Raw genomic sequence first — 13,649 nt, 5'->3', positions numbered from 1 at the left:
GGAATTTGGGGTTTACAGCTTTGCTTTCAGAGCTCATCAATTCTAAGATACCTATATATTTTTAATACTAACAAATCTGAAATTAAGACATATCTTACAATGACGTTACTTAGCATTTTGTCATAGTTTAACTGGTAGTTTTTTTTTTTTTTCCCCATGCCTTACAATTGATGGCATCCTAATTTTGGTGAAATATTGTAATTAAGATGGGCAAGTTAATCTGACTCAATAATCCATTTACATTTATGTTTCTAGTAATCTTCTTTCATACTCTTCTCTGTATTTTTGCCTGGTCTCAGTCCATTATACCCCACCTCTGGACCACAGTTTTCCTGCCTATAAATTAAAGGACAAGCATCAAGTGGTTTTCAAGGCCCCTCCTATCTTGAATGTGTTCTGATTTACTTCTTATTGCTTAACTGGTATCTTTCCCTTTCCTAAAGAGAAAATCACTGAAGGGTACAGTGGATCCCTCCATTTCCTTAACTGAATAAAAACAAAGATTATGATACAAATTGTAATGGGGGTTAGTGGGAATAATTAAAGAGTAAGCTTTCACTTAAGTGAAAGAAAGTTTAGGTCAGGAGGCATAATATAATTGTCTAAAGTTAGGTCAGATAGTTTTACAGTCTTTACATGATCCAGAATTCTAGGAAGAGCTGTGGGACTTTATGAAGGAAGTGAAAGCTATTATATTCTTTTTTTTGATCAATAGACAAAATGTCAAAGAACTAATAGTCTTGGGGTACCTGGGTGGCTCAGTCGGTTAAGCATCTGCCTTTGGCCCAGGTCATGATCCTGGGGACCTGGGATCAAGCCCCGTGTTGGGTCCCCTACTTGGAGGGGAGTCTGCTTCTCCCTCTGTCCCTCTCCCCAGCTCGTGTTCTCTCTCTCTCTCTCTCTCTCTCTCTCTGTTAAATAAATAAATAAATAAATAAATAAATAAATAAATAAATAAGTAAAATCGAAAATAAAAAAAAGAACTGATAGTCTTTTTTTGTTCCTTAGACTCTTTGAGAGCAAGTCCTGAGGACCACCATCAGGCACTGAGGATGAAGAGGGCAAAGACTAGTGTGAATATAGTTCTACACCATATTCAGGTAAGAGTGCTCTTTATACGGACCATTGCCAATTTGTATTACTCAAGCCAGAAAACCTTAAACCCCCCTCTCCTTCTTCATGACTCCTCACATCAAATCAATTAAAAATTCTATTGATTCTAATTAATAAATATAAACCAAAGCTTCCTGTTTTTCTCTATCACCATGGTCACTATCTTTATTCAAACTACATCATCTCTCACCTGGATTATTGCAACAACCTTCCACAGAGCCTCCATCTATCTAGTCTTGCCTATTCTTGTCCATTGCAATGAGGCAATTATATCTAAAAGCTTTTGAAGTCTGAAGCATATCTAAAATACTTCCTGCTATGAAATACAAAGCCACCCAGGTACAATGTGGTGAGCAAAATTATATGCAAATCTCTAATGTCCTTTGGTTCTATAAAGTTTAATGAGTCTTTATTGCTATTAGAAAAGATGTTCAGTTTTTTTTTTCTTTTCAACAGCGCTTTCAACCTTTTTCATATTATGACACATCACAAATCATAATATTTATGTGGCTTACAGGGATAAATTGGGGTGGAAGGGTTTAGAGAGTCTACATTGATCCTGGTTTTTTAAAAAAATTACATTTTATTTAGGCCATATAATTACAATAAATGATAAAAAAATACAAAGTGTTAGGAAAGAAACTAAATACTTTGTATACAACTTTTGAGTAAAACATTTTCATATTTTTTCTACTACGAAAGTTGAATTTGTAAATGTAGCTGTAATTTTACTTTAGAATTTATGTTTGAAGTAGCTTCACCAAATTTCTAATCAAGATTTTTTTAATGATCACCTCTCCGAAATCTTGAAAGACATAAATGTATAAAAAACTTTGGTCTGACAAAAAGTGGCAAATGGCAGAAGTGTATTAATGACTCTTTTTATATTTTATGGAAACTCCTTTTTCACCCTTAACCAAAATGTGACTTACTTGAACTCCTTAAATTGTCCTTAAAAAATTCAATGTTTCTTAAATCTAACGGCTCTCTTTCTGTCTCTTTCTTTCTGTTCTTTCATTGATCAGTATCATCTCAACACTTTGTTGGTAATGCAAAGAGATTTCAAAATTTCAAAATAGTGATGAAACTTTCCCTCAAGTATAAATGATGTTACTTTAACAGAATGTACTAGTCAGTGCTCTTCAGAGAAACAGAACCAACAAGAGGGAGAGAGGGAGGAAGGAGAGGATGGAGAGAGAGAGAGAGAATTTTAAGGAACTGGCTCCTATGACTGGAGGTTTGGTGAGTCTAAAATTAATCCTAAAAAAATAAATTGTCAATCATGTCATAAAAGCTTCTTACCACCAAGATAAAAGAGGGTGGAGACATTTCCCTAGATTGCTATCAAAACAATAGTGACAACATTTGTATTCGGTGTGCCAGAAAAGGGAAATCTTTCCCCTTTCTACTTTCTTGTATTTATCTCTAAAACTGTATGTGTGTGGGAGGGAGATATTAGTGGATCCCTTCCTGAAAGGCTGACATTGAATATTGAAGCCCCTCTCAGCACCAACTGCAGTTGAGGCCCCCACCTTCCATCTGCTGCTGAAGTCATCAGCAGCACTAAGTGACTCTTTCTTTCTCTCTGACCATTTCTCTTATTGGCCTGTTTAGATTTTTTTTTTCTTTTAATCACAAGGGCTGAGTTTTTTTGAGTGTAAGACCTATCATATTTTGCTCAAATCTGGTTGTGGTCACTGTGGTTCTTACTCCTGTTGCTGAAATTGCATTTCTGATAACTCACATTAGGCCTCTGGAAATGGCTCATTCTGACCATGCTAGTTGTCTTTTCATAGTTTAATCTGTGAGATATAACTGTCTGGTCTCTTCAAAACCAATGATCAAAATAAAATTAAACTTGTTTCCCTTCTTTTAGGTGTTCTCGGAATATTCTGGGAACTGTTGAGAAATGAAACATGAAATATAGGACAAAGCCCCTTCTCTCAAAGGGCTTTATTCTAGAGCACATAGTGATAACACAAGTGTATGCTTAAAGACAGGTACTTCCTTACATTCGTTAAATATGTTTTACTTACCAGATGCAGGACCTTATGGTAGAGGCTGTGAACAACAAAAAGCTGTTATATATATTTCCTCCTGTCTAAGCCTGAGAACTAAATTCTCACTTAAGAAAATGGTACACACTCTGAGTCTTAAATTATAAATTCAGTGCCAATCAGCAATGACTATGGGGGAGAATCGCATATGGAGGGACACAGGGTAAGAAAGAACAAGGCAGAAGAAAGGAACTCTTAATCATATAGCTTTGTTATAATGCAGACTAAGAATTAAAATCATTAGAGATAAGTCTACAAACTTAAGTTGATAAATACTACAAAAAGTATTGAGTTTGTATTTGGAAGATTTTTAAAATGTTGTGTGGTTTTTTTCAAGATTTAATTAATTTATTTGTCAGAGACAGAGAGAGAGAGAGAGAGCACAAGCAGGGGGAGCAGCAGGCAGAGGGATAAGCAGGCTCCCCGCTGAGCAAGGAGCCAGATGCGGGACTCTATTCCAGGATGCTGGGATCATAACCTGAGCCGAAGGCAGATGCTTGACTGACTGAGCCACCCAGCTGTCCCTAAGATGTTTTTTTAAAAGAATTGGCATAATCAAAGAAATCCTCCGGGCACATTTATAGAAAGATTAATGTAACTCAGTGACAACAAAATATTGAAAGCATAGATTTGGAATTAGATGTCCTTCAGCCTATGTTAAATTGCCCAAGTTTGAATGCTTAGTCTTGAACTAGTAAGGTGATGTTGAGAATTTAAAGGAGGACACGAATGTGATAGATATTTTGAAGGTAGATCCTCTAAGACCTATTGACTTTTAAAAGTGAGGACAAAGCAAGTCATCTCTGATATTTTGAGAACGATCAAAATAAATTACCAGCACCATAAAAAGTTGAAAGACTTGCACAAAAGTTGGGGGTATGGTATGGGGACAAGAGGAGGGAAAGGAAGAATTGAGGTTAACAGCTGCTCATCTAGTAGGCAGGTAAAAGCAGAGGAGTGAATCTGAGGAGAGAAGTCAGTGAGAAACAGAAATTTAAGCCTCATCTCTGTGGAAGTGATTCCTGGAGTCACGAACACTGATGACATCATGGGGAAAAGAAGACTGTCAGAGAACAAAGGGAACTTAACACTTACTTATCACTTTTCATATATCAGACCCTGGGTTTGTGTTTCATAATATAGTTTCTCATTCATCTACTGTGAAAAGTCTTGGAAAATGTCCAAAAAGGGGTGTGGAAGAAAGAAAAAAGTAATGGAAGGAGAAAGAAGAGTGGGATAAGGAAAAAACTGGTACATTGCCATATTCTCTGAGCAGAAGGAATGGAAAGAGATGGAGGTTGAACTATTTTGTCAAATACTGAATGGGAGGTGAGGGGAGGGGAACACTGAAGATGAAACCAGAGAAAGGGTTGATTTATATTGACATTTGAGTTTCATGATATAAAGTGGGGGACAAAAATAAGATATCAAGACACGAAGAACAGGTTTGTAAAATGTTTAGGGTAGCACATGACAAAGACTAGTGTCTTTTCCTTTATAACCCCTAGCAATACAGAAAACAATACAGTTTTCCTGGTACTTTATTCCTTTCATCTTCCTCCTTGTGGTCTTTTGTCTAATTTTCTTCCATTCTTGTTTCTGTGAAAAAGATGGTTCTAGGTACACTGGATCTTTTATTAAATATTCATAGAACCCTATTTACAAAACTGATACTAGAAATACACCAGTAAATTGTTTTCCTTCCTAGTGGCTTTGAGCATTTTCTCAGTGTCAGGTACTATTGTTTTGTGCGTACTACCTAACGTAATTTCAAAATGACCTTATAGAATTATTGTTATATTGTTATTTTCATTTGTCAGTGAGGCACACAGAGGCCCAGGTAGATTAAGTAACTTTTCTGGTAGAAAGAAACTCTCTAAATAGAAATTAGAGGCAATCTTTTATACATGGATTATATGTCTTTTGTGTGTATGATTTAAGTGGGTTAGTAGTATAGCTGCAGACCCAGAATCTTAATGGCCATTTTATGCTTATTTCTATTTGTTTCCAGCAAACCCAATGAATACTTTTCATGTATGTCCCACAAAGGGAAGATATATGACCTTCTTTATACAGGGAATGAACATCTTCAAAAGTGAATAAAAATTTAAAAAGGTAAATGAAGTGAACTTACAAAAGCAGTATTTTGGGAAGACAAAATATAAATTATTTTAATCAGCATGAGGAAAATTAAGTTCAAAACAATTGCTAATTCTTATATTGTGAGATTTTTGGTGTTGTGTATTGGTGCAGTAATTGAGGTGTCGGGTTTTATGTGAGACACTCCTTCAAAGGTATTATACTCAGTTTCTCTTTTTATGTGTTTATTTCATGGGCTTTGTCATCTCACATTTTTTTTATGTGGGTAAATTTTATATTGATATTTTAAATATTACTGAGGTTTTTCTTTCTGAATTTTTATCATTTATTAGGTTCTAGATTTTTATATCTTTTCTTTATTGCTTCTATTGCAAAACTATTTAGAAAACTGGCTAAGTAAAAATAATGCTGTAATAAGGGTGGAGTGAATCTATTGTTTTTATAAAAATCTTTCCAAGTTGTTCTCTTCATTTTTGTTTTAATATTCAGTCACAGAAACTAAATAAACAAAACCCCTCTAGGGATGATAGGAATGTAAAACATGCTCACGCAAACACACACAAACACACACACACACACACACACACACACACACACACACACACACACAGTTCATCTCCTTATGAGACACATTTAGAATATTAGGCAGGTGAAGAAAGGTCTTAAAGACAACTATATATTTTCTTACTCCTGGCTTAGAGAGTCAGACCAAGATATCTTTTAGGTTGTTTTAGGATGCCCAAGTGTTCCATCAGGTTAGTCACAGATGTCATCAATCATCCAGATATTTGATCGATTGTCCAGATGTTTGTCAACTTTATATGACATAACTGAATGGCCCAAATTGACTTGAGTTGTTATTTTAATGCATGGCAGGGTTAGACTGAAGAAAGTATTCAATGGAGCCCATGTACATGGGCTTTCTCCTTAATGAAGAAATAAAAACTGGTACTTCTATGTTCCCATTAAATCCTGTGGTCATGCCTATTCACTTTGGTAAATTGAACTCAGTAAAATTTGTTAGAGACGTTCTGCCCCAAGAATCTAAAGACCTAGTCTGAATGGATATCTTTGAGTGTTTATTTAGCTGTTTAAAATTTGAAAAGAAAATCTAAATTGATAATTACATTTTATATTTGCCTTACTGCGGATCAAGTTCAAACCTGAAAATATCACTTGAGTTTCCTTAAAATAAATTGCTTGCAAAACAAAATTAATATTATTTCGTAGACTACCAAATGTAACCTAATGGTGCATAGAATTGTAGTGGAGAGAAAGGACAAGTTTTAGGAGCAAACACATCTGGTTTTGAATTCCAGCCCTGCTATTATAGATAACTTGATCTTGAGTAAGTTACTTAATTTCCTTAATCTTCAATTTACTCCTCTGTAAATGTCAGTGTTATTATAAAGATTAGCTATAATGAATATAAAATGCCTGGCACTATTACTTGTAGCTATTATGATTCTCTTAATTTTTCAGAATAGGTACATCTCTTTAAGATGGAATGTGTCATGTCTATGTGAAATTTTAACCTTGTACAGTGCTTGTGATCCTTTCTCAGCCTTAAATGTGCAACTATTTGAGGCTAATATGCACTCATTCATTCAACAAGTATTCTTCTGATACCTACCATGTTACTGGTCCTATCTTGGCATGGGAATATAGTGAGGAACAAATAGATACAGTCCCGGTACAATTAGCATTTGAAACTAATTGGGAAGAAGAAATAAACAAGTAAATGGTTAGATTTTTAAAAATATATGACTTTGAAGGGTGCTACCAAAAAAGTATAGGTACTGCAAGAAAGTAGAACTGATTTATATTAGATTATCCAACAAGTGTCTGAGTAAGTGCCATTTAACCTGATTCCTGAAGGATAAATATGATTAATAGGTAAATTATAGAGAAAATGGCAATTCCAGGCAGAAAACCCTGATATGTAAAAGTCACGTGTCAGGAAAGAACTTACTGCATTGAGAAACTGAAACAAGATTGGTGGGGTTGAGAAGTTGGGACAAGAGGTGGCAGGATCAGAGGGGAGACTGGGGTAATGGAAGAGAAAGGCCATCAAAGGTGTTTTAGAGTAACTCTAAAACTCAATCTTGAAGGGATTGAAATGAGCAAATGCTTTATTTAGCCTCTCCTCCCACCTCTTTCACTTTTACATGCTTAATGCTTAAAAGCAAGGAAGAACTTTCAGAGGACTGGAACATGTAAAGAAATCCTAAAAGCAGAAGAATGCAAAATGTGCAAGGGAAATTCTGTCACTGGATCTGAGACATAGCAATTCTGCTTCATCATCTCAGTTATAGACACTGGGGGCCACAGAGCGATAGGCAACCAACAAGTTGGTTAGCTGGAGAACCACAGAGAGGAATATGTAAAGCAAACACTATAGCCCTACAGAGTAAAATGGGTAAATTCATAATCACAGTGAGAGGCTGAACATCCCTCGCTCAGAAACCAACCAAGAAACCACCCACTAATAAGGAGGGGTATGGAGAGTTGTGTAATGCACTTAACCAGCCTGACTGAGTAGCTATACAAAGAAGCCTGTACCATGTGCATGAAACTGTGTATCATTTTCAAGCACACAGACTACAGCCACAAAAATTTATCATGCGCTAGACCACAATGAAAATGTCAGCAAATTCCATAAAGGTGATATTATACAGGCTACATTTACTTACTCATCAACAATTACAAGAAATTCCACTACTCAGAAAATCTCCATATATAAGGAAATTAAACACATACATGTGTGCAAACACACACACACACACACACACACAACCAAATAATTATTAGGTTAAAGTGAAAATCAATATGGAACTTGTAAACTATTCAGAGCTAAATAAACAAATGAAAAGTGTTATATAACAAAACTAGGGGAATATGAAGCAAAACTGAGAAGAAAGTGTATGAACTTAAGTGTATCTATTTAAAAAGAGAATTAAAGGGGTGCCTGGGTGGCTCAGTATGTTAAGTGTCTGCCTTCGGCTCAGGTCATGATTCCAGGGTCCCAGGGTAGACTCCCTGCTCAGCGGGGAGTCTGCTTCCCACTCTCCCTTTGCTTCTCTCCCTCTGCCCCCTCCCTCCCTCGTGTTTGCTCTCTCTCTCTCTCTCAAATAAATAAAATCTTTAAAAAAAAGAGAGAGAGAGAGGATTAAAAATAAATGATCTATGCTTTTAAGACAAGAATCTAGGGAAACTAAACAAAATGAACATAAAATAGAAAAAGGGGATTAGTGTAAATGAAAGCATAAACCAACTAACTAGAAAACAGAAAATGAAAAAGTGATGAATAAAAACAAAAAAAAAACAGTATTTTGAAAAGATTAATATGATACTTTAGTAAATATGACCAAGATAAAAAGGTACACAAATAATTGTCAGATATGAAAAGAGAAACAAGGACAATACAGAGGAAATTGAAAAATTATAAGAAAAAAAATTAAACCTCAGAGCAGTAAATTTGTAAATCTAGATTAAACAGATTATTAATTTTAAAAAATAAAATTTAAATGTATGTACTTTTGTGGTCTAATGTAGTTCAAAAAAGGGTTTAGTATTAATAATAATTAAAAATATATTCTCTGGAGAATAAAGAAAAAGGAGAAAAAAGGAGCTAAAATGTTTCAGGTGAGTAAAATCATCGGCATGCATACACATGCGTGAGTGTGCGTACACACACACGCAAAATATTTCCTTTAGGGCATGTTTAGGAACTGTAGTATTCTGTGTCATGCAAGTTTTCAGGGAGAGATGGTAGGAATTGGAACTCCTGCCAAGGAAGAGGGAAGAGAAGCAGTAGTTATTCATAGAAGGGGTACTTGAAAAAAAAAAAAGTAATTTAATTTTATTTATTAATAATATTCATCATTACTAAAACCTCTGAATGCTAAGCAGACATGTTTTGTATTTTCTGTTCAGTCCCAAGTCTCAGAATATAGGCTATTAGAATATTTAATTTGAAGAACTCTGAGAGTCCAAAGAAAACAAGAGTGATTTTAATTGCTCCTTCCTACCTCAGTAGGTCCTCCGAATTAAAAAAAAAAAAATTCTAATAATAATTTATACAATTTTTGATTCTATACACTCTTTCTTAAAATATTTATTTTCCTGGCTCAGGCCACTCTCACAACTAATATCAATGTCTTAGAAAAATGCATAGAGTCTCAAAAATCATATGAACTATCATTTAGAAGTAAGAGTTGGAAAAGGACAAGGGACCATCTAATTTCTTTTCCCAACTCTTAAATAAATGCTTTCTTATGATATGTGAACTTTATCTATTTGTTTTTTAAACTTTTTAAAGGACAAATAAGCTTTTGTTTCTACCATCAGGGCTGGGAATGTACAATGGCCCTTTCCATGTGAGTGGGTTATGGTCACTCAATGTGTTGGTGGCCTGGTAATGGCATTATGGGGTCTGCTTTTCTCCTTTAAATTTTTATTTTTAAATATGTGTCCTTTTTACAAAGGATTATTTTAAAAATACAAGATGTAAATAAAATAGAAGTAAACATGATGAAAAGTCTTATAGGAAACCTACAGTTTAGGGGGGATTACTCTGCTCAGGCTGCCATAATAAAGTACCATAGACTGGGTGGCTTCAACAATAGGAAGTTATTTTCTCACGGTTCTGGAGGCTACAGGCCTAGATCAAGGTGTCAGCAGGGCTGGTTTCATCTGAGATCTCTCTCCTTGGCTTGTTAGGTAGCAGTCTTCTCCTGTGTCTTCCATGGTCTTTCCTCTGTACCCATCTGTGTCTAAATATTCTCTTCCTACAAGGGCACCTGTCATGTTGGATTAGGGCCCACTTTAATGACCTCAGATTAAGTTAATTACTTCTTTAAAGACTCTATCTCTAAATAGAATTACATTACAGGCACTGGGGGTTAGGATTTCCATATGACTATTTGGTGGGTAGGGGGCACTATTCAGCCCATAGCAGGGGTTTTATGAACTACAAATTTAAAATGGGGGGGGGAGAAAAATATAGCATAAAATAGCTGATAAGACCTTTGTGTGAGGCAATGAAAGAAAAATTATTTGGGAAGCATTTGAAATGCTCACAAACTTGGCCAAATATTAGACAAGCAGTTGAAATTAATTTCTATCCCCCTGCCATAAATCTACAATACTTTGTTGTTTCCTGTAGTTTGTTGTATTAACTGAGTTAATTGTGTTGAAAAGCTTTTAGAAATTGCCTTGCACACAATAAGGACTTAGGAAGTATTAGTGTTCCATGCCCTCGTTGTTAGCTAGAGCTCACCTGTCTGCCTTTATTTAGTGAAATAAGGTACTCTGTACCTGTCTCTTCAACAGTCAAAGGTAGAGACTCTCTTCCTTTTCTTTGTTAAAATATACTGCAGCCACACAGTGCCTGACACATAGAATGTGGTACACCAATGTTAAACTTCACAGGAAAAATAAAAACAAGAATTCACCATTTCTTAATTTTTTTTCCTTAAAAGCCTGGACCGTATAAATGCTCTAATACATGCTGAATGACACACAAATAGTATTTACTTAAATATGGAAACAATTTTTTTTGAAACAACAGGAGAAAAGCCATTTACTGAGGCATGTTACAGGCTCATGAGAAAAATAAGAAGAAGCTAATTTTAAACCACTAAAGAATTCCAATTTGGTAGCGTTTGTAAAATGCTTTGAAGATGTAGAGTGGTGCATGTGCATTTTTTTTGAACTTGGCAAAAAGGAAAAGGACATTGAATGTATTAAACCAGATGAAGTGTGAAAAACATGAAGAAAAAAGTGAAAACTAAATCATTAAAAATACAGTTTTTTTGAGATAATTGATATTTTTGTTGTTATCTAGAATATCCAAAGCTTCAAGTTTAATAAGAAAAAAAATATAACTTTTAAAATGTATAATTTGTAAATGTATTTTTACCTTGAAGATGTTTAATTAGAAAGATATTAATAGTTTTATCATTATACTTTCTCCTAGAAAATAAAATTGAGGTGTCTGTAATCATGGGCTAAACAGAAAAACTCAACATGAACTCCATGCATCATACTTATGTGTGAGACTTGTATTTTGGTGTGGACTACAGGCAGTATAGGTGGCTTCTTCACCATATATTGTTTCTATTTGTCCTACTTCATAGAACTCTATTACAAAATATCTACCTTTATTGGTGTAATTCAGTAGTCATTTTTGTACTGCCATCCATCACTTTACATTCCTATTGCAGTTTTTTTTTGTTGTTGTTTGTTTTGTTTTTAAGTAATTCAAAGTGTGTATTTTGGAAGAATACTGGCATGGTTTGAAGAGCTCTGAATTAGAACATGGCTGGCATTAATGCTTTGCTCATCTGGGCATTAGATGGGGGACAATAGGTACCTCATTTAATTTCTCTAATCCTCTCTTTTCTTATTTGAAAGATGAAGGAAATATCTATTCTTGCTATCCAATGAGATTGTATTGAGGATTATTTGTGAAAATATATATAAAAATGCTTCTTAAATGAAATGTGACTTATTTCTATTTGTTTAACAGGACTCGTAATTGACTTTCCTCAGATCACCAGCTCCCACACTTTAGATCATATCAATGGCAAGAGATACCAATCCTCTACATATATTGCTCAGAGAAATTTTAGCAAGCATTTTTTATTCTTCATAAGTTTGGTTGCATGTTAGAAGGGTATATGATAAGATATAAGCAAAATTCAGAGTTGGAAAAGCACTAAAGAATATCTAATTAGGTTTTCATAAGAATTTGTCAGTAAGGGGACTGAAGCCCAGAGATGGTTAATAATTTCCTTAAGATCAGTGTGCTCTGATATTTAATTTAGTGCTTACTATGTCTCATGCATGATGCTATTGGAAAAAAATCACTGGGTTATGTTTCTCTGGAATACAGGGCCTTGTCTCAATCTTTTAAATCAGGGGTCAGCAAACTATAGCATGAGCCAAATCTGAGCTATCAACTGTTTTTGTAAATAAAGTTTTATTGGAACATAGTCACATCTATTTACTTAGGTATTGTCTATGGCTGCTGTGGGGGCAGAGTCGAGTAGCTCCATCAGAGACCATATGGCCCACAAAGCCTAAAATATTTACTATGTGGCCCTTTACAGAAAAAAAAATTGTCAAGTTGTGTTTTAGGGTAACATTATTACTTTTTATAAAAGTTCTTTTAGAATATCTTAGAGAAAGTGATACATACTTGTTGGGAGAAACTTCAAATATTTTAGGAGTGTATAAACTGAAATGTAAAAGAGAAGACTTTTCTTAAATTTTGGATTCTTTTTCTCTCACCTTTGGAGCCTAGCACAACTGTCTGGCACAGAGTAAGTGGTCATCCATAAATGTTTGTCAAGGGAAGGAAGGAAGGAGGAAGGGAGATTAGAAGGGAGAGGCAGGAACAGGAAGCCTAGGTGATAGGCAGAAGGTCAAATTGGTTGAATTCAAGGTCAATTCAGTCATGATGATGAGAGAAAAAAAACTGATTTTTTTTTCAGACATTCACCTTGTTCTAAAACTTGATAATCCATTTCTGCCATAGTGTGAGTATTCTGAACAAGAGATTTTATCTTCAAACACGACTTTTTCTTTCATTCTAATTATGGAGACATGCTACAGAAGAAGCGGATTTGGTGAGGTGGGTGGTTCTGGGCTACTACCTATACTTAAGAAAATAAATCTCATAAATTCTAATTTGCTTTGGCAAAAGGAAAAGATTTTATTTCCCTCTTTGTAGAGCAAGAAGATATGAACCTCATGATTTGCACGTACAGTGGGGCTTCCGAGACAAAGAACAAAAATTCACGTTAAGTAATAGATTTCCCCATAATAAACAAGAGAAAGCAATGGACACTTCTGGAATACTCTCCACCCTTATTTCCTAGAGGATTACAGACCAGGGGTTGCCTTGGCAGGCACTTAACCACACTGTTTTACTGAAAGATTGCTCTCGGGTCACTAAACACAAATTACACATGCTTCTGTCATGCTATTTTAAAAGCAGGTTATTATAAAACAGTGCTGACCTATGAATTCTCAAGTGAAATGTGTCATGAGAAAGTAACCCAAGGAAGTTTACCTATTTCCTTCTTATATTCCCATTTCTTCTCCTCGCTGTTGCCTGGTGAGGTAATATAATACAGAACTTTCAGCTTATTGTTTTAAGCAGAGTTCATCTAGTTCGCTTTGGGTTCCTGGGTGGTGAATTGCTCAAAGACCTCCCATGGGTAGCAAACCTTTGCATTGTAATCTCATTACACAACAGTGAAGGTCTGTGGAATGAGGTGTTTTTTTTTTTTTTTCTCACTGCAGTTTGTTTTTACCACATAACAATGTGATACAGAATGAAGCTGGTGCAAGTCTTTGTATGTGATATTA

General features: G+C 35.0%; 1 long non-coding RNA gene across 2 annotated transcripts in view; it reads left to right on the top strand.

Annotated features, from left to right (window-relative positions):
- Window positions 1-13,649, top strand: part of LOC148109266 (uncharacterized) — a 107,665-nt gene that overhangs the window by 33,341 nt on the left and 60,675 nt on the right. For both annotated transcript variants that reach the window (XR_015726097.1, XR_015726098.1), the window contains exon 2: window positions 1,009-1,100. This is a non-coding gene — a long non-coding RNA (uncharacterized LOC148109266). The remainder of the gene's footprint in view (window positions 1-1,008; window positions 1,101-13,649) is intronic.

The sequence above is a fragment of the Ursus americanus genome, chromosome 11, assembly GCF_024610735.1.
Source record: "Ursus americanus isolate L20-20 chromosome 11, mUrsAme1.1.p, whole genome shotgun sequence".
Lineage (NCBI taxonomy): Eukaryota > Metazoa > Chordata > Mammalia > Carnivora > Ursidae > Ursus > Ursus americanus.
This window is presented reverse-complemented; position numbering and strand designations above follow the sequence as displayed.